Genomic DNA, 22704 nt, shown 5'->3' on the forward strand with positions numbered 1-22704 from the left:
AGAGCGCCAACACAGGGACAGCTGAGACAACTGTCTTATCACTAAGAGCAACACCTCTGATTGCTACTCACGCAAGCTCTCTTCTCTCAGTGAGTGTGCATAGATAGGACCTTCATACAGTATCTGTACAAAGTGTTTTTCAGCGGGAACAAGACATGCTGTGGAGGAAGGGACAGCATAATCTAAATGGAATGACTTGAACTTCAAATTGCATTTACAATCCCGAAGATCTGCTGTCGGGAACGCATGGGTATCAGTCACTCATGGATTCAGTAAACACTCCAGCACACAATGATAAGACATATCTCTTATCCTGACAGCAGACAAAAGTCTCAAAACATTCCACTTTTATCTCCACTGCAATCACTCACCCCATCCTCTCTGTCAATTCAAAGACTTTAGTAAAAAGGAGAGAGGATATCACATCAAAGAAATATGACAGGTTGGCAGATTTGGCATTTTCTGTTGCCATGTTAATTTTTCATGACCCTTCCTGAGACCACAGAAGGAAAAACAGGGAAAATGCCTTTTTTAAAGTAAATTTCATGATTTTAAGAACAATAATAATAACAATAAGAATTATATTATATACAATTAAATTATATACAATACATTTTTTCCAATTTAAAAAGTCCATTTCATAATTAAAAAGCCCCCTAATCAATCAATCAATCAATCAACTAACAATAATTATAATGAATAATGTTATTTTAACTTTTGAATTATTTAATATTTTAATTTAAAGGTTTACTATGAAACTTTTTTCTTCAAAATCAATACATCATCAATCCTTCTTTCAAATGTGTTTTTGTCTTACCCTGATTCACTGTGGTAAGCCTATTATAAGTGTTTATATTTTAGACAAGATGGAATGGTTTTTGCAAGAAATTGCTCACAACCAGTATCCAGGTTTTTGCAAGAAATTGCTCACAAGTAGGCTTGGGTATCAAGTATCGAGTATCGATTGGAACCAGAAGTAGCTTTGCGATTTACCCGGTATCGTTCAAAAGTTTAAATTTCGATTCCTAGTTTCGATTCACAGTCCGCTGACCGGAAGAAGAAACCGCTGAACACCAACAAAGAAGCGTCCACTGGAAGTGTTGGCATAACCGAGCGAAGCAACTCGAGAGTCGTCCTAATGCTGCTAATAGCGCGTCAAATTCGCGCCTACCGCGCGCCTACCGCGTCTAGTTATACGCTTGAGAGCTTTGAATCAATTTGCGCGGACAAGAGCGAAATTGACGCACGTAAAAAAGGAGTGTTCGCGTCTATATAAACATAGACATTATAAACTGAAAAGCGGGCCTGTCCCCCATTCGCGCCACAGGAATTTTTTTCGCGCGTAACGCGTCTTTGCATTGAAATCACTTGCGCCAGGCGCTCTATTCGCGTCTGGTGTGAACGCAGCATCAAACCAAGGCATGGATATGTTCCAAAAGTGCTCTCGACGCCGTTCGGAGCACAGGTTATTTCGCTGGTTGCTCTCTCCTCGCCAGATGACGAAGGTTTTACAAGTTGTTTCTTATTGTTTATTTGCTATTCTCTACTAGGTTAGCCCATAAGTGGGAGCACGGTAAAATGTTTAAGTACCTGCATCATCATACACTCATGTGTAAATGTGTTTTCATGAGGTTTTCAAAAATAAAGCTCTCTAGAGGAAAGTGTACCCCTGTGAAAATATATTCATAATTTATAATATTTATATTCAAGTTCATAGATTTGATATGTATATTGTAGTTGAAAACAACCCTGTGAGAAATTAATAGTAAAGTTCATAAAAAGTAAAAAGTTCATAGAATTAAAATTGATGGAGAAGGTTAGACTATTTCCTTCAGAAAGATCGTTGGTTAGCTAGCTCATTTAAAATATCCTAAACTTTTTTGACCCTGCCTCTTAAAAGAATCGGAATCGAGAATCGTTAGGAACCGGAATCGAAACAAGGAATCGAAATCGAAATCGGAATCGTTCAAATTCAAACAATTCCCAACCCTAGTCACAAGCCCGTGTCTCGTCATATCCATAAATAGAGAAAAGTTGCTCCAGGCTATTTTAACGCATATATGGAGTGGGAATGACATAGGTTAGTTGTCACAATGAGCGAGAAAGGTTGACATGGACATGCTAATTCTTGAGCCTCCGGGGAATCACCTGTTTAAAAATCGCAGAACGGAGAAGAGTCTGCTGGCAAAAAGAGAATGCGACAAATCTTGTAATAAAACAAGAATCAACATTTGATTGGCTTTTTGGAGATGGCGAGAACTGAGGTATTTGAAATGTTGGAAAAGCGACTTGGAGATGCTGTTTTTATTACTTAACAGGTGAGTAAGGTATATATGTTATTGAACGGATAAATTGCCTTATGTAGCTCTCTAACAGAGTTCATTGTAAAAGCATCTATTGATAAGGGTCATATTCATCAGCATAGTCGCGTACAGCCTAAGAACAACCAAAACAATGTTCTTCTGCAAAATGCATGCGATTTTGTTTTTTAACCGCTAGAGCTCCAAAAGTTACATAGTGGACCTTTAAGAAATATGCTTTAATTTTCTTTTATTTGTAACCAGTGTGAAGTTATAAAGTCCATTATAAAGTCAATCTTTCTCAAACAAAAATACTTATTTAGTCAAATTATGCCACATACTAGCCAAGGTTAAAAAAAAAGCCAAGGTAGACGAACAATGTCAGACATTTAGCATCTCATTTTGATGTCGGCATAAATCTGCCCCTCTTTATTAAAAAGCCTTGGCAGGCTGCGACCGCTTCGATTGAGAACAATCCCAGCCGGTCCTCATTCTAACGTTGGAAGCCATTCCTCAGAACTGCAGTGCGCTGTCCTGACATAACCATCATTTTCGAGGAAGGGAGGCATTCATACAGTGCTAGTGGGTCTTATAGGCTTTGGGATATTTTATCATAGCTCTTTCATGAACTGGATGTCTGGCTCCATGCCTACCCTGCACTCTTGCTCTCTCCTGCCACCCACTTACATTCCCTCTGCTTCTCAGAAAAATAAGCATCTCCAAGACTGGGGAGGAAGAAGAATTGTGTTATGCTGGCTTAAAGATGAGCCTCTCTGCCTAATCATTTGTTAAGTGCTCAGATATACTTTGGACTGCATACTGGACAAGACAATCCAACAAAGCTTGTCCTGCATACTGGACAAAGACAAAATATTGATATATCTCTGCTGACTTGAAGATACAGCGTTATATATTTACTCCTAAATATATTCTAAATATATTTACTATTTAGCACCAAAACTTTGGAACAATCTTTGGCTTAGCATACATATTACACATCATAGACTTCTATAATTCTATAATTAGTTAGGCTCCATAGTTTAGATCAGCCGGAACCGGGAACACTTCCCATAAATCCTGATGTACTTTGTACATCATAAGAAGTCTATGCTAATATTTGTCTCTCTGTTTATCCCGAGGTTTACCGCAGTCCGCCGGATCCAGGCCGGATACGGATCTGATGAAGGAACTGCGCATGGACATGACGACAACGCAGTCCTGAAGTGTCAACTAGTCTCTCCCTTGTGAAGGCCTCCTTCCCGTTACCTCTGTACTGATAAAACGTTGTCGGGATAATTCCGATTCACGTGGCTAAGCGGAAGTGATAACAAAATCCTCAGAGCCACCAGGCACTGGTTTAGGCAAATGAGCGGCTGGATCGCATTAAAGAATTTTCTGTTAGAACGGTGTCGCGTTAGCGGCCCCTAAGTTAATAACTAATGATCGTTGCAACGGAAGTGAATCAATCCAAACTAACTTAAGCTGGACAATAACTTTATTCTAGAGCTACTGTAAAGCCAAAACAATCTCTGTCATGGAGGGCGAGGTATTCAAAGCACATCAACTGAACACAGGGGTTCCTCAGGGTTCAGTTCTTGGACCGCTCCTCTTCTCCATCTACACCACATCATTGGGACCCATCATAAAGACACATAGTTTCTCTTACCATATGCTGATGATACACAGCTCCACCTCTCATTTCAACCAGATGATCCCACAGTAGCTGCACGTATCTTAAGCTGTCTGGCGGACATCTTGGCATGGATGAAGGAACATCACCTGCAGCTCAACCTGGCAAAGACTGAGCTTCTCATTCTCCCCATCAAGGTCGGTCAGAAATCTTGTAGTAATATTTGATGACCAGCTGACCTTCACAGACCACATTACAAAGACAGCTCGATCATGCAGGTTTGCAATGTATAACATCAGGAAGATCAGGCCTTTCCTAACTGAGCATGCATCACAACTTTTCGTCCAGGCCCTGGTTATTTCTAGGCTTGATTACTGCAATGCTCTTCTGGCTGGACTTCCATCATGTGTTACTAAACCTCTACAAATGATCCAGAATGCTGCAGCCCGCCTTGTCTTCAACGAGCCCAGAAGGGCTCACGTCACTCCTCTGTTCATCTCACTGCAGGGGCTACCACTCGCTCCTCGGATCAAATTCAAAGCTTTGACGCTTGCTTACAGATCTACCACAGACTCAGCTCCATCCTACTTTCACTCCCTACTACAAGTCTACGTCCCTACCAGAAGCCTACGATCGGCCAAGGAGCGACGGTGGTGCCATCACAGCGAGGCACTAAATCACTCTCCAGAACATTTTCATTCACGGTTCCATGCTGGTGGAATGATCTCTCCACCCTTGTCCGTAATGCAGAATCCCTGACATCATTCAAAAGACAACTGAAAACTCATCTCTTCCGTGAGTACTTAACATAAAAAAAAAAAATATATATATATATATATAAAAAAAAATCTTCTCTTTTAAATCTTTCCTTCCCTTTTAAATCTTCCCTCGTCTGGCTTTTGCAACTCTGAGCAATGCCTGAACTTTGTATTTTGAGCACTTCTTGCGTTGTTCTTCCCTCTTCACGATGACTCGCTTGGTTTAGTCCTCAGATGTAAGTCGCTTTGGATAAAAGCGTCTGCTAAATGACTAAATGTAAATTTCCTATTATCACTGTAAAGCTGCTTTGAAACAGTCCATATTGTTGAAAGCGCTATATAAATTAGGTGACTTGACTTGACTTGACTCCTGTAGCTAATGCAAGCATCACGTTTACCATTGCTTTTACTTTGAGTTAGTGGTTCGAACCACTACTTATTATTATTATTAACACTAAGTGTTATTTTAGTATTATTATGTGTATAATATTATAGGATTAATTCATATTTAATTAATATTAATATAATTAATAATAAAAATATAATTACAATTTATATCTAGGTTTCCTTATAATTTTAGTTTATGTGCTTTTGTCATTTTTATTCGTTTTTTTTTTTATATTTAGCTTTAATTTACATTTTAGTAAATTTAGTAAATTTAGTACACTTTAGTACAAATTCCAGTTTAATTTCTAATTAAGTTTAAGTTTTTCATCTAATATTTTATTTTATTTCAGCTTCAAGTAATGTAAACTATAGATTAGTTAATAATAACACTGGTTTAAACCAAAGTATTGCATCTCAAAAACATACTGAATGATTATAATAATTGAATAATGATATTAATCTGCAGTCACATTTGCGAAAATAGCCCATGTCCAAAAGCTTGCAAAAAAAAAAAAAACCAAAAAAACTCTCATTCTGATCCATTCCTCTTAGACATAAAACTTTTCTCATAAATTATTTTATCACAATTATTTGTATTATTGTCTAATTATTGTCTAAACTCTAATCTTGTTATTACAATAGATAATTAATCGGTCAGTATAACAAAGTTATTTCGGAAGACTTTAATGACTGCTGAAGGGTACAAACTCAGCAGCTGCAAAAGCAGCCTGACGTTTAGCAATGCTACTGTTGCCTCTATCAGGAAAGAGTGTCAGGTCAAAGATGAAAGGCCATGACAAACGGGTCAACGTGAGGTCTGCAAGTTTAGACAAAGTCCACTAATGTTCTCATGAGCAAGCACTTCTGAGGGATGATGCGGCTCCAGGCCGGGTGTCACATTAATCAGCAGAGCCTATACTGAGGAACACAAGAAGACATGTTGTAGAACATTTCCTTGTTTTTGTCTATGAAATGAAAGTAAGTGGGGTCCAAAACAACTTTTAACCCCAGTGATTTTCATTGTAAAGGACAATTCCAAATTCCAAATAAAAAAGTAATCACATTGCAATGTTGCTTGCGTTTATTTTGCCACAAATCATTAGGAATATAATTTGGTGGACTTCAACAACTCTCCCTGGCTAATAAAACAGACCTATAACAGAGGCAGTTCTTGGCTTTAGTGTCACTCATTTAGATATCTGAAGGCTTCATATGACCAACCTTGGTCTCCCATGTTCATGCATCCACTCCTGTCACTGTTAACATCAGTGTGTGACATCTTGGCTGGAGGATCTGATCACAGATGGCTCCATTATGGCAGCATATGATCATACCCACACAGACCAAAGCCAATTCAAACCTGAAATTAAAAAAACAATTCAAACCTGAGTCTTTTCAGAATGACACAACATTTCTATTCCACACCATCTTCCTGCTAAATATTACAGAACTAGTTTTCGTTTCAAGTTTGGTCAGTCCAATCGAGCTACTCCTTCCACAGATTATTTGCTTTAAACTGAAAATTGTGTCATGATCTTTCTAACCTCAAATCACTTCAAATTAATTTTAATTTAAACCAATCGATCTCCTCAAACCCTGAAGGAAATTGTTTTTTGCTCATATTTGCTTCAGAAAATATGCATTTTGATTATTCAACCAAGTATTCTCTAAAGGCAGAGGACTTTCCCAGACCACCCATAAACTCTTGAACAGGATTTAGGATTGAGGATTACATAGGGAAAACTAAGGCATTGTTGTCCTAACCCGCACACTAACTGGGTGTTTTGAGACAAGAAAGCAGAAAGTATTTCATAAACAGGTTACGATCTGAAGTGCTTCTAGAGTCTTGCTTTCAACACCCCAATGATTTCACTAGTTTCAACATAATGTTCTTGCAGATGTTGAGTGTTGCTTTTCTTTTTAACCCTAGAGAGAATGGAAAGTTTATTGAGTTTGGTTGAAGTCAACACTGGAAACATCTGGATGCAGTTACAACACAGTGCATTCTCACACAGAGGAGAAGACGTCATTCAGGAATCAGCAGGAGAGAGTTGAGAAAAAGAACCGATGGGAGGAACCTTCCCAAAAGACCCACAACTTCTATCAATTCCAGATGTTAAATGACAGTCGCAAGGTTCTCAGAAAAAGAACAGAGTTCCATTGTTCTAGAAGAAGCTCTTAGAAGTGAATAAATATATAATAATAAGAATAAATAAAGATATACTGTAAATAAATAAACTTCACTCATTACCCATGAAGCTTGTATGTTAAAGGAATAGTTCACCCAAAAATAAAAGTTCTGGCATCATTTACTGAATGTATTTGTATTGTTACAAACTTGTAATGTACAAATGTTGAACATAAAATATATTGTTAATAACATTAATAAAATAATGTTTTTGTCCATACAATGAAAGTCAAGGGAATCCAAAATAACTTTGGACCACACACACACACACACACACACACACACACACACACACACACACACACACACACACACACACACACACACACACACACACACACACACACACACACACACACACACACACACACACACACACACACACACACACACACACACACACACACACACACACACACACAGACACACACACACACAGACACACACACACACACACACACATGGTGAACTATCCCTTTTGAAGCTAATAAAATACTTTTAACAAAGAAATAATGACTGTTTCCAAACAGGTTAAACCCATCTATTATTGGTCAGCCAAACAGACAGCTCCACCCCAAACTCATGCCATTGATTGAGCCAACGTTTCTGTTGTCGGGCAGGTTGGACAGCACAAACAAACAATGCAATGTTTTGAATTTGCCAGTTCACACTTTCATTGTGGGAATCAACCTACACATTGCTTACTTATAGCTATCTCTACATATTAAGATGGTATTTTAATACTTTTTTTAATACCTTAAATGCAAGTCCACATTTAATTCAAATCTTAATCAGTACACTTAAAAATTTTCCCTGCCTTTTACTTTGTTAAAATGGGATTTTAATTGCTCACATGTAAGGTTTCTGCCATGCAAAAAAAGTCTGGATCCTTTTAATATCTTCTCCCTTTCAAGATGATTTAAAATAAGAAAGGAGCTTTGATCATGGAAGAGCTGTGGAGCAGGAATCTGAAGGGTAAAAAGAGAAGGGAACGAATGACATCAAAGAGTTATGGAAAACATGTAAAGGTGGATAGGAGGTGTGAAAAATCACTCCCAGTATCATACTAATGAAAAATGCTAGCATGAAGTGAGGTCCCACATTAGGAAGGAGAACAGTAATTTACTCTTCATCACAACCGGTTATGTCCCTACTAAAAGGAGAGAAAAAGAGAATTCAAGGTCACCGCCTAGGAGACATGCATCACAAGTAGAGTCATCATCAGCTTGGACGTGGGAAAGAAAATCCCAGTTAAGCTCAGAGGAAATAGATTGCAGTGGGATGATATCAAGATACCCTAATACAATTTCACTTTCTCTTTCCCCTGTGTAATATTCAAGGCTTGAAACTCTGGCATAATAGTAATGAAAAAATACCTCACCTAGCCTATATAGCAATAGAGGGTAAATTGGATTTATTTTGTTCCTGAGTTTATAAAACCAGTGATATTTTTGTAAAATTAAATCAGGAAATAATAACATGCAAAGCTATAGTGAAATAAACAGACCCAGAGGTTTCAATGAGAAACATTAGTGAAGATGTGAACATTGACTTCAAAGATACGCCAAAGCTTGATGAGACAAATAGAGAGGAAAAGAGGAAAAGAAAATGAATTTTTAAGGGAAACATAGATGATGATATTAAAATGAGATTTATGGGGGAAGGGGAGTTTGACAAGGAGTGTCACATGTTATTCTGGAGGATAAAGGTCTTCAGAATAAATGATCGACTAGATTCTTACATTTTCTGAAGTCATTATTCATAGTTACTCTCTTAGTGGTTTTTAGCACATCGCTAGGTGGATGCTAGGGTGTTCTGGCTGGTTACAAAACAAAACAAACTGTACAAATTTATAAATAAAATAATAGAAAAGAATTAAAAACTATATATGTTTTTAATATTTAAGCAGCATGATTTGAAGTGTCACTAAATAGGTATCAGTTATGTGCCAAAGTTGAATGCTTATGGTTAAGGGTTTGTTAAAATCCCTAACCCTGAGTATTAGCAATAAGTCCAAGCAAGCGCCACTAAAATGATGCAAAATGCACACACTCCTACTGACAGAAAACTCTGGTTACAAATCATGGAAAGACTGCCAACTAGAAAATTAAATCTCTAGTTTATAGTCCACTGCTCATGCGAAGAATTGGTGTGTGTGTGTGTGTGTGTGTGTGTATCTGTGTGTGTGTGTGTGTGTGTGTGTGTGTGTGTGTGTGTGTGTGTGTGTGTGTGTGTGTGTGTGTGTGTGTGTGTGTGTGTGTGTGTGTGTGTGTGTGTGTGTGTGTGTGTGTGTGTGTGTGTGTGTGTGTCTGTGTCTGTGTGTGTGTGTGTAAAAATCGTCCATCACAGGTTGTCCTACGCTGCCATATTAGGGTGTCACATTGTGCTGTGACAGCTGTACAGGAGTTCAAAGAACAGACTGTGACTGGTTCCCCCCGATTCTCCCGAGACTATGATACATTCCCCCCTCTAGAACACACAAAATAAATCAAACAAACAAAACCTCTCCTTACTACGTCTCTATACATTTTTATCAGCACAAAGAAGCATGCATGCCCTCTTACAGGTCACAGAGACACTGGGGTCAAGAGTGATTATCTTCCTATTGATCGGTGTCCCTTCATGATCAATACTGTGTCCTTATCTTCAGCTTGAGAAGGTGACTGTGACTCTTAGTGAACTACAACCAGACAGAAAAAACAGTGGAACTATTAAAATAGGCTCTCAAACAAGTAAGTAAAATAGGATCTCAAACAATGGTGAAGACAGAAAGTTAAGCACTCTGTCTTGTCTTAAGAAGCACAATGCTTTGATGCTTTGACTCCAAAACAGTGAGACGTCCCAATTATTGCATGTTTAGGCTGCACAAAACACTAGAAACCCCATCCTGAACATCTCCTAGAACTGCCTTCTCCTTCCGTAGCTCTAATAGAAAGGCAAAAAAAGTCTTATCAATCTTGTGAGTGGAGCTGATCTATAAATCTGATCTTCAATTCCCGTGCTATATGCATTTTTAAAGGGGTCATGAATTGAGGAATCAAAATTTCCTTGATCTTTTGACATGCAAGAGGTCATTATACTTTAAAAACATCGTCTAAGTTTTAGAACGCAAAACTTAATCGTTAGTCCAAAAACAGCTTTTAATGAAACCAAGCTCTGAAAATGACTCATTTCGGATTGAGTCACATTATTATGTCCGCCTCTGCTGAATCAGATCAATGTCTCTACTTTATTACATCTTTGGCCCTGCCCAATGGCAAGTTAGTGAGATGAGAAGGAGAGAAGAGCGATACAGGATCACTGGACTAAAAATAACATTACTTCCCAAAGGATCCTAATGCTAGGAGAGTACTTATTTATTGTGAATTTCTCAGTAGAGCATTATTTGTTTGTTCGGTACATTTCACTGTGGATTCTTTGGTAAATCAGTCTCGATTTCGGAAAAAAGACTTTTACTGTAAGATATGGACCCGACAGTAATGCCACAACATATAAGTAACCGTTTTAATTCTAATGCCTGATCTGTGACCAGTGATTTCTGAGAAGTAATGATTCATGTACAGTCAGACGTTCTTTGTATCAACATTTTTTATTGCTGTTTATGCGTCAGTAAATCAAGCCGGTGACTAAACTGGCAACTTTACATTGTTTCTCTGAGTAGCATGAAAATAATCTGTTATTTAAATTGTGATTACATTATATAGAAAGCGACCAGAGTCCTCCCTTTATAATCGCTGGAGCTGTCAATCAAACAGCGCGAGTGAATGACTGAGTTCTGGACTCCCGTTATAACCTGTTATTGTTAGTGTATAACAAAGGTACACAACACAAACAATTATTAATACTTCAATAGGTTGGTATATTAACATTATATCAGTTATGTTATATCATGTTCTTTTTTTACTATAAATTTAAGTTAAATCCATAAAAACTAAAATGTTGATACTGTATTTTGTTACAGCAAATTTCACAGATTATTTTTTTACAGTGTAGTCAAACACTGATTAAGTCATCAACATTGTCCAGTTTCTATAAAAGATAGTGTCTAAATGTGTTCTATTACTAGTGTTTAAAACTAGTTCTACAAATGTATTTTTGTTTCAGTGGGTTGAGACATAAAACCCAGAGACAGTGGCCTTGAATAGACTGAATAAACAATGTCTCCTTACTCTGTGGGGTTGAGCATAAACGTGCTTGTCCATTCAGCTCCACACAGTCCTTCATAAGCATCAACAAAAAATAACTTCTAAATATGTTAAACCGCTGGCCCTTGTTTTACACTGAAGAATGTTATATTTTCTGATTACTCTCTACCACTCCTGTCCGTCTTCTACTTTTCTCCAAAAGAAATCAATGTAAGTATTGTATTACTGATGCAGTCTTTCTTTTGCAGTGATTCAAATCCAATATCACTTCCCGAGGTTAAAGGAAAACTGAGGTGAGATGTTTTTTGCATTTACTTTCTAAAAATATAATTAAAGCACACATACAAAATGGAAAATCAATATATTTCAAATGACGCACATGAGGTCTATCGAACCTGCAACAACGACAACAACAACAACAACAACAACAACAAGCCTTCTGTAATAAAGTTTGCCAAAAAAAGAGTTCAGAGAATGTGACTGCAGCAGTGTATTAGAAGATACAGAAACTAGAACTACAAGATGAAGAATAGACAATAAAAAAAAAAACGTGAACAAGAAATCGGAAGTACAATTTTTAGGTGGTGGACAAAATCGTGTTAAAGAAAATAGCCATATAGAGACCAGAATATCATGGGTAGGCACTTTTGACTTAAATAAATAACCCAGCAACCATCCCAAACCCCATAGCAACCATATTAGAAATGCCCTAGCAATCGTCCAGAACCCTCTAGTTCAATGGTGTGTGTTAAAGTGACAAGGGAAGCACAATATGTTGATACTATATTGGTTAACTTCCGATATTAGTTTTGTCTTGAATAAATAAAACATCAACCACTATCAAATTTTAATTTTTAAATTTTGTAATGTTTTTTAATTGAACATGCTTATTTACTCTATTTTTACACTTAGATAACACTCACTTAAAGTTAACCTTTAAAAACAATGTAATCCTTAGCAAACATAAAAAAAGAATATCCATTTTTTTATACGGTACAATACTATTGTGATGCCAACCTCACTGTAGAGTTTAAAATGATTGGTTTTAATCTTTTATTTTTTACTTGTTTAAACAAATAGTGCAGAAATTTAATATCAGTAATTTATCACTGATTATATGAAAAGTAATTATCTGCAAGAATTTATAAAATGGAGCATACCTAGGTTTTACCCCAGTAAAAAGAGTAAAATCACTGACCTTTTGTAATTCGTTGCTTTATATGAAGACTTTGCGAAAACAGTGAAAACTAATCGAACCATTTGTCAATAGTAGCCTAAAGAAAGTGCTTGTGGAGCGCATTGTGTGTAAAGCTGTTTGTAAAGGAGGAAGTTCTAGCACATAAATAAGCTTGTCTTCTCCTCATCTGACTTCCACCATCAAGCACTTTCCAATCTATATATAACTGCACTAGGCATATTACATCTCAATTACCAGAGCACAGTCTGTGAAGTGGCCAGCCAGGGATGAAGGGTTATCGCTGCCAGGGCTAGTCATGTCATTGTTTACTTCATCGTTGCCAAGTCAACTGGTCAGAACGTAGACAGAAAGTTCCACAACTCACATACTTACAATCTGGAACTCTTCACAGCAATTACAACCATTTCTAAAAATTCAGACATCCTGTTTTATCTATATGTGAGTTGGCAGGTGGATGTTTATGTGCAGTCCTGTCTTATCACAACCCAACACTGTGAAAACAGAGACAGACCTGCACCGGCTCGGACCTGCTGTTACAGATGGAATTTTCCATGGATGACTGCCTTTTTTTGGCAGCTTTCGTGACAAATTAGCTGCTGTTTGTTAAAGTCTGCATGAGAATGTGCCAGCAAAGCGAGGACACAAAAGGGACCTGTAAAGTAAAATGTTAAAGTAAATTTGAGGACAAACCAAGGGTGCTAATTTAGAGTGTTCTTGCGCCACAGTCAAAACAAACCTGACCTGACAAGATTTCCTTTGAACACAGAGGTGAGTGTCCCTCTCGAAAGCTACTTCTGACTTGCTCTTCTGAAAATTCTTTTACCAAAAGACCGACAAAGCATGACTAAAATACCATGACAGTAACGTGCGAGAAGGCAATAAAGGGTCAACGATCTCCAGACGACCCTTTTGCTCCTGCTGTCCCCCGACAGGGATCGTCTTTAGGTTTAACCTTTGAGCTAGACCAACAAAGAACATTAGAGGAAAATAACAAGCCACTACAAAACTATTATTCCACCAACTGGTTTGAGCTTTAAACATCTTTTGTTTTCCACATAAGTTTAAATCTCTAGTTTTACAGGTTTGGAAAGACAGTAAATGAACACAGAATCTAAACTTTTGGGTGAAATATCCCTTTAATAAAGTAGTTGGGGCGAGCAGTTGTCCAAACGGAGTTCCATCATAAAACTTGCCATTCAATCCCTAGACGTGACTGACAGTCCTGAGCTCGGCTCAAGCGGGCGGCCAGCCACTGCTATCAGCCTCGTGCACATGATGTAAAGCTGCACTGTCATCACACACCATTATAGACCACCACAGACTTACACAGACCATAACTCTTATTTCAATCAGCCAGAGACTGAGGAAGGCATGGAATGGTGAGAGAAAAGAACAGAGATGAAAAAGGCCACTGCTGTGTCCTAAACTAAGCTCACGAATTCATTTACCATCATAACAGCCAACAGCTGGGAATGAATTCATTACCATAAATGCAGAATTTTTCCAAAAGCATGTTACTTTCAAAATCACACTGCAGAAAAACCTGTACAATGTCGGTGTGAGGCAGGGACTGAATTAAGAATGCTGGAGTTCTGTTAGGAGGAACATAATATCTTAGCTATTTAAAATTATAGTAGCAAAGTTCCCTTTTAAAGGAATAGTTCTCTCAAACATTACAATTATTTTATTATTTACTCACCCTTTGTGAACCTGTACGACTTTCTTTCTTCTTTATTACACACTGTCAGTAATTCTTTTTAATGTTTTTGAAAGAGGTCTGAAAATGAAAAAAATTCAGTACTCCAGTCTTCAGAAATCTTTCTAAATGCTGATGTGGTGCTCACGAAATATTTCCCATTATTAATGTTGAAAACTGATTAAACTTTTTCTGGTTTCTATTTTGTCAGGATTCTATCAATAGAAAGTTAAAAATAACAGCATTTATTTGAAATTAAAGATTTTTTGTAACATTATAATACATGAAATGAATGATACTAAATGAAAGTATTAATTTCTTTAAAAAAATGTTGTCTCTATTTTCACAATTAGACAAAAACACACCATAAAAGTATGATAAAGGTGGTCTATATATACTAAATTCCAAGTCTTTATTACTCATATAAAAGTTTAGTTTGAGAAGACAAAAGTTTATTCATTATTTACTGAAATTACATTCATGAATTGTTCTTCTGAGTCTGAGTAAATAAATCATTTGAATCAGTTCACAAAAGCAGTGTGAATGGTCTGTTCACAAATCAGATCCAGATCTCAAGTTCAACTCACTCTCAATGTGAACTCAATGATTCGGTCGCAAGACTCCTAGAATAGGAGGTCAAGTCTTATTTTTGTTTTGTTTTGTTCATAACACAAAGATATCGTATGGCTTCTGAAAACTTGCAGTATGTAGTAAATAAGTCATATGGAGCACTTTTATGATATATTTATGATATGTTTTGGTGCTTCTCTGTCCTGTTTGAAGCTTGAACACTCCAGTCCTCATTCACTGTAACTGCATAAAAAAGTGAGCAGACACATTCTTTGTTCTCTGTTCTTCTTCTACGTAAGAAAGATCATCATGAGGGTGAGTAAATGACAGAATTTTCACTACATCAGCTTCAACGGAAACTGCAGGTTACAGTGCTGTGGAGAAAAACTAAAAAAAATATTCAAACTCAAGAAAGCAGTAAACAGACTGAAAAAAATATCCATCAAGGCTCTAATGGTTCCTCAGAGATAACACATTTAGGTTGCGAAAGATGAAAACCCTTCTCTACTGAGCTTCCTTCAAACGTGCATGTGCCATCTGTGTGAATCCAAGACTTTCTTCTCTTCTGCCTTACCCTAAAAAAAATCTCCCTCTGCCACGCTTTTGGATCGGTCTCTGAGTTAGGACAGAAAACCATTTATTTCCTCTTTTACTGTAGCCAAAGAATGTCTCTGCTGCCACAGTCGTGGACCTTAGAGGACCATCTGGAAGCCTGGAACATTCCAGTATGATTGCCCTAAGGAGAATGCAGACCTGCATTCCAATCTGAGGGAGGGAGCCGGGCCGGAGAGGGACCACGCAGAGCTGGAAGTGGACTGAGCCAAGTCCGACATGGAACTTCTCAAAGTTCTTGAACACAGAGGATCCTTTGTTCACTTATCCATAGAAAGTTGGCTTTGTTCAAATGTGAGTGTGCGAATTTGTGAAAAGTTAATAACGTCTAGCTCTTGCCCTTCTGGATAAGAAAAAACTCTGTGATAAAAAATAAAAGCCATATTTCACAGAAGAAAAAAAAAATTCTGTAATCTTTACTCACCCTCATGTAGTTCCAAACCTTGGAAAAATGCCATTGTTTCAACTCAACGTCAAACCAAACCATAAATATCGAAATTATTTAACAAAAAAAGGAGGTTGTAATCATTAATTAAAAATTGGAGGTGATCAAATATAAAAGTTTAAGAAATGGTTTGATTCAGATCTTTTCAGTTGATTTTGGATGAATCGGTTGATCCATTTCACAAAAGATGTCTGAATCGTGTTCAAGAATCAGACTAATCCAGTTCTCAAATCAACTCACTGACTCAATGATCCAGTCAAAGCAGATAACAGCTCACTGGAGGGGATGATTATTACTGAATAATGATGTCGATTTCAGTCAAAAGCTATTATATGACATGGAATGAACTACTTTATCTTTATTTTTTTGAAGCTCGAAAACCTTAGTCCTCATTGATTGAAACTGATTGGAATAGAACGATCCTTATTTTTTTGTGCGTTCTGTGGAAGTCACACGTGTTTGAAACAACATGAGGGTAAATTATGAATTTTCATTTTTTGTGAACTATTCCGTTAACTGGAACAAAAGATCCATGTCTCATATTGCTCTTTGTTAGATGATGAAGGAGGAAGCAGTGCTAGATACTATTTTCAAGGGATGCTGAAGCAGACTGAGGACATGGTAGACGGGCAAATATGAAAAAGTATCAGGACGCTTCTTGTGCAATCACCCACATTCGCTATTCTGAGCATCAGAGGATTTGAAAGACCCCGCTCTCTTGTGAATCACTGCCTTTCTCAATAATGTGAGCTGGTTTCAAGATTCATGCCTCAAAGCTAAAATATCAAACTGGATTTGAAGACAGATTTTTTTATTTTTTTCAATGAATTATTCATTAATGAAAGCTTTCCTTCCAGCACGTGTCCGCCTGACTCGTCTATCTGGCCACACACACCCCCACACAGATGCTCAAAACACTGAGAACACAAACCTCTTTATATTCAACAAATCCATAGCAAACTCATTCTGAGTCTCGTCTATACCTCTCTGTAAAGTCGTCTCGTCTACACTATTCACATGTCACTTCGTCCGTATTGTGAAATACTTTACATCATATTTAGTGCTTAAAATGACCGAATATCAATACTAAAATAAAAACAACCTTTTTGTTCATATTTAAAATTCTATTTTAAATTGGTATTGACAACTGACAAAAAAAAAAGACGAAAAAAAGTGTCACAAAAGGTGTTATTTGATTTCAACCCCAAGTTTCTTTGCATTTTGTCCTTGACCTACAACGAGCAAAGTGAGCAAAGATAGCACCTTTAATTCCAGACTAGCGCAAAGCAAAGACAAAGATTTTGTGGAGCTGAAAATGAAGTCATGCAGCACACCGCTTTTCTTACAAGAATGTAAACAAGTGAAAACCAGTCAAAGCCATGACCTACATATCCTTACAGCTTTGTACATTTTTGTCACAGGAGCCAATGCTGTGGCCTGATGGAATGGTTTCAGAGTCATTTCCTTAAGGAGTCACGGAGGAATCATTTCTTGTAAACCATGTGGGTTTCTTTATAAAAGTTGAGATTGGCCAACTGATGGTGCCCTGCTGCTTTCACATTGTTTTCTCTGGAATCTGGAGAGATGCTATCATCATCTCTCCTAAATATGCCTCAAATTATGTGTGGGACTCAAATAACAAGAAAGAATAGTAAATGGCAAGTGGAACCGTCATTGCACATCTTGTATAATGGCCCATTTTTATTTTCCAAAGAATAAAATATCCCTATATTTGCACTTTGCAATGGGAAAGTAAATGCCAGGATTGGGACTTTTTTTTTTTTTTTGCATTGAGGCATTGGGACATTTCAACAAAAAGAAAATGTGTCTTGATATCCAGTGTTGCGGGAAGGCACTTTTAAAAGTAATACTTTACAATATTGTGTTACTCCCTAAAAGTAACTTAGTTAATTTTTATTGAAAGTGATGCGTTTCATTACTTTTGCATTACTTTTTCTCACCAGGGCTTGCTAGTTTGTTTTTTAATAACAATAAATTAAAAAAAAATTCTAAATGCCCTTTTCATTAGAAAGGTATTCTTTATTGCAGAAGTATAGGACATAGAAGAAGAAAGTTGAACACAAAAACGAAACCAAAAGATGAAACATAAATGTGATGTTCATCTAAAGTCATTTTTGCTTAGTATGGTTGAACTGGACCATTAAAGGTCAGCAGCAAAGATATTAGTTAATAAAGTAATATTAAATACAGATTCAAGTATATTTGTGTTAACATATTTAATTATTGCATGTTTGCATAATAGTTTGCATTTTACTATGTGTTACTTGAAAAAAGTAATTTGATTACTTATCTTGCATTACTCTCAACACTGTTTATATCAAGTTGTACTGCTGCTAGCATCTCTGTAAATTCATTACTTTAAAATTCATTATAACAACGTTTAAATTCATACATTTTAAAAGAAGCTGTGGTAGTTTCTGCCTTTAATTTTTTCATTATGCCAATGACTTCAATAAAAGAAGTTGAAAGGAAATAATTACAAACATCTCTTTCATAGCACAAAGGGTTGCAAGCAATATTAGCACGCATGGATCTACACTAGTACATCATACAGGCATCTTCTGGAATTTTATTTTCTATAACGTACTATAATTCGGAAGGTGAATCTAAGAAAATCTGTCAAGAAAAAGTCACCTTCAGAAATCAAAAGAAAGAAATAAGAAAATCTATTTTGGATATTCATTTTTTTTTAATTTTTATATTATTTTTCATGACAATTAAGTACAATTTCAAATTTTTTCAGTATAAATAAGAAATGATTTTTCACATTTTAATCAGTATGTGAAAAAAAATTATTGTAAAATATAGTTTTTGTTGTTCTATCTGCAATTTATGCCCCCCAACTCTTTAATAATACATTATAAAATCATTCGATAAACTTGTTACCTGCACCATTTAAAATAGTGAAATAGAGACTGGGGACATTAAAGTAAAGAAAATTTGGGGAAACTTTGCTTAGTAGCCATTAAAATAACATCACAGCGCAAAAAAAATCGTTAAATATAGGCTGCATTGTCTTTTATTTGAAATATAATTTACTTTTGATTTTTGGGTTAAATATGACTGGCCTCATGAGATTTCTAATCTTGCGTATCATTTAGAAAGGAGGAAATGTGGATTGAAATTCATCCTGTATTCACAATGGGCTACACCCATCGGTGTCAAGTTTACAAGACAATATCTGTTACAACTGCCATTGATTTCTGTGAAGGACAGAAACAGATTTTCTTTACCTCTGCCCTGTTCAGTTCACTAAGTGTCACTCTCTCAGACTTATTTTCTCCTTCTTCCAGCAACATTCCAAATACATTCCAATGAGTCGACGGAATTTTCAGACGGATTGACAGACAGTGGAGAAACTGAGAGTGAGACATAGTGAGAGATGTGCACCAGTCTTCTCGTCGTACTGGAGCCAGTAAGTCTCTTCCTGCTGCTGCAGCTGTCTCCATCAGCTGGATCCTGCCGGTCTTTCCCATTCACACCACCCTACACCCTCTCATCTCTCCATCCGTCTCTATCCAAGCGCCCAGGGGTCGGCACGGGTCAGCTAAAACCAGCGTTTACACCCTCAGCTAGGCCTGTTCCCACACAACTACAAATACACATGGGACGTCGCTCGGGCGCACACTCTTCCATTCACCCACACGAATGTACACCAAAATCAGCAGTTCTCAACACCCGGTCGTATCCCCAATTAGAAACATTCCAGCGTGACTAATTAAATATTGCCAATCTAGATTTAAACGAGAGAGATTTACACAGCACACAAACGTGACATATTTGACATCTGAGCTAACAGAGGGAAATCAGGAGGCAAACCCTGCAGTCCAATGTGACCGGACATAAAGTCAAGGACAACTCTGGAAAAGTTAATTATTTTCATACTTATCCTGCTTAATGACTTAAAGATAAGAGTAAAACACCATATTGTTGTGCAGTTTTTAAACTCTGAGAACATTGAACATGAAAGACAACATACATGTTTTCAAAGCTGCATTGACTCTCTGTTGGTATTCGTTGAAAGTTTACAGTTCAAGAAGTGAAAGATTACAGTAAGACAACTGCTGCCGCCTTGATTACTGAACCGTCACGTCTCAAAGCTCACTTGAGCACTTGTACACAGGGTTTTTGACACCTGACTTGTGTTTTCCTAGGGGTAAGGTTGTATAAGATTTCCCCACTGTAATTACAATGACGTGATCAATGGAGTGAAGGGGCCACAAAAACAGAACGATTGTGATATTCTGAGTCACAGCTGGACATGAGTTGGCATCATTTCTGTCACTTGAACTGAATGTGAGGAATTCACAATTATATTATAGAGGACATGCAAATAGGTCTGTATGTTTTTTTGAAAGAAAACTCTAATGCTCAACAACAAGGATGCAATTATCTTTTCAAAAATACAGTAAAAAATGTAACATTGTGAAATATTATAAAAAAAATTAAAAAATAACTTATCCCTGTAATGGCAAAGCTGAATTTTCAGCATCATTACTCCGTCTTCAATTCCTCTTTTTATAATTTTTTATGTAAAACCCTTTTATAGTCTTTTTTCTCCAACCACTGCAGAAAATGAAGGGGGGGGGGAAAAGTTATACCGGCTCTAGTGGGCATAGATATGGTTCAATGATGCATTCTTTTTCATCTTCTATTTTGAAATGCATACAGTGCAGAAAAAAACTTCAACAGTTAAGAGAAAAAGGAGGTAAGGAAAGAAAATTAGAGGAAAAAAACTGTCTTTGATAGAGACAGTAAGGCATTGCATAAGGGAGCAAATGCATGGGAGAAATTCAAAAAATGTTTGCATTCGCAAAATGTAACAAACTCATCAGGCATTTTCATTACTGCAAAGTGAGAAACATCTCCCAGGAACTGGTTGTTCTGAAAGGATATGTCCTCAGTATTTCACTAATATGATAAGAAGACATTAAAGAGTAATTGAGAAAACACCAAGAACAACTGAGTCATATCGGTAGATCTCTCAAGCGAATAAGACTCATTTTAAGGTCTTGTGTTCTTATTGGACAGGATCCTGACAGTATTTAGACGGAACCCATAAATCCTATGGTAAAATTAGTGTATAAAACATGACTGAACCGACTGTCTTTCAGGAGGGTGTGCGTGATGTATGCAAACATGCAACGGGTGCTGTGAAGCGAGACGTGGGTGTGAGAGGAAATCCAACATGATGCAGGAACGTTAAACAATAGACTTCACAAGTTCGACCTATTAATGAATGATATTCCCACCTGAAAAAGGGCAAACTGAAGATGTGACACCAATATGGCATCTGGCATTTGTCCCAGAATTAGCAAGTCTCTATCGCCCTTACTGAATCAAGTGATAAAAAAAACAAAGCAAAAGCAAAGCCCCAACTGACAAGGAAAAACAGGAAATATTTAGTTGCCCATGAATAAAAGATCACAAAGCAGGCAGGTGTTTGTATCAAAGTGTGTGTGTGTGTGGAAAAGTAAAGAGAGCACAAAGGAGAAAGGGATATGACAGGGATATGAAAGAGAGAACAGTTGCCTACGGTCCCTTATAGAGAGGTCACGTATAATGAACCTTCATTATTTCCCATCTCACTGAAATGGAGCAAAGTCACTGCTCTGAGGCAAGTCAAAAGAAGAAAGGGTGATGTAAGTCATAAGGGCCCGTGAGGGGCCCGCCTCCCCTCATATACTGCTCATTACAGGGCCAATCGCTTCACAAGCAGATCTGTTACTGCCTCACATATATAAAGATCTCGTAAAAAGGACAGTTACAAGAGCCAATTTATGCTGTGTGTGTAACCTGCTCTTTTTCTACCTGTGTCTGTGAGCAAGACTGCATTTTCAAGGCACATCCATTTTCTTGACCATTAAAAGCTTATTTGGCCTTTGGCCATATTTGACTAGTTGTCCCAAAGGAGGTCAGGTAAATTTGTGCTTCACAGACGTTTGAACAAGTCTGTTCCCCCCCACATATAACCTCTGTATATATTACTGAGCAATTTAAGTTTCTCAGCTAACGCTGGGGTCCTGTGAGAAATCGAATACCATCCGGAGAGGAATGTGTGCGATTACGGTATATTATTTTTCACAACGCCTCTCTTCATTTACTTTGACCTTTGGTGAATGCCATAACTAAAGCTTAAATTTCTCGTTTCACTGCCTGGTGAGTCTTCATGATGGATTTAGACCTTTCGGCTGACTTCAGCTTGCCATCTGGGTAAAATAACAGTTGGCGGCTCTAGTACTGCTGGTATTGCATTCCATATAAAATGAAAAGCAATACAGAAAGTCCAATCACAAACTGATCGGAAAGGCCACTGTAGTTGAAAAATCAGCTATGATTCTTACTTCAATGACTTCCTTTTCTTAAAGGGACAGTTCACCAAACAAATGTAAATTCTATTAACGTTTACTTATCCTCATGTCGGCCCAAACCTGTACGACTTTTGAAGGAAGTTTATTTCATCAAATTAAAGTCTATGGACATGATTGTATGGACACTACGACATAAGACATCAAAATATCTTGTGAGTAGGCGAGTAAATGATGAGAGAATTAAAATTTTTGGATGAACTATGCTTTTATATATAACTTATTTTAGAATTTTACCAAATTTTCCATAATATGCCCACACCCCGTCCGAAATCAATACATGAAATCATAAGACATTCTGTGTTAACAATTGTAACTCAATCGTCGTTTGGCAAACCACTCCCGTCTAAACAGTACTAAAGACATGAAAGGAAACTCTTGTTTGC

At 37.1% G+C, this 22704-nt stretch overlaps 1 protein-coding gene across 1 annotated transcript in view; it reads right to left on the reverse strand.

The window, feature by feature from the left end:
- lhfpl6 (LHFPL tetraspan subfamily member 6) overlaps positions 1–22704 on the reverse strand; it is a 32562-nt gene that overhangs the window by 7058 nt on the left and 2800 nt on the right. The gene's annotated exons all lie outside the window — the stretch shown is intronic.

The sequence above is a fragment of the Siphateles boraxobius genome, unplaced genomic scaffold, assembly GCF_051911475.1.
Source record: "Siphateles boraxobius isolate OS27281-9 unplaced genomic scaffold, OSU_SipBor_1 25, whole genome shotgun sequence".
Lineage (NCBI taxonomy): Eukaryota > Metazoa > Chordata > Actinopteri > Cypriniformes > Leuciscidae > Siphateles > Siphateles boraxobius.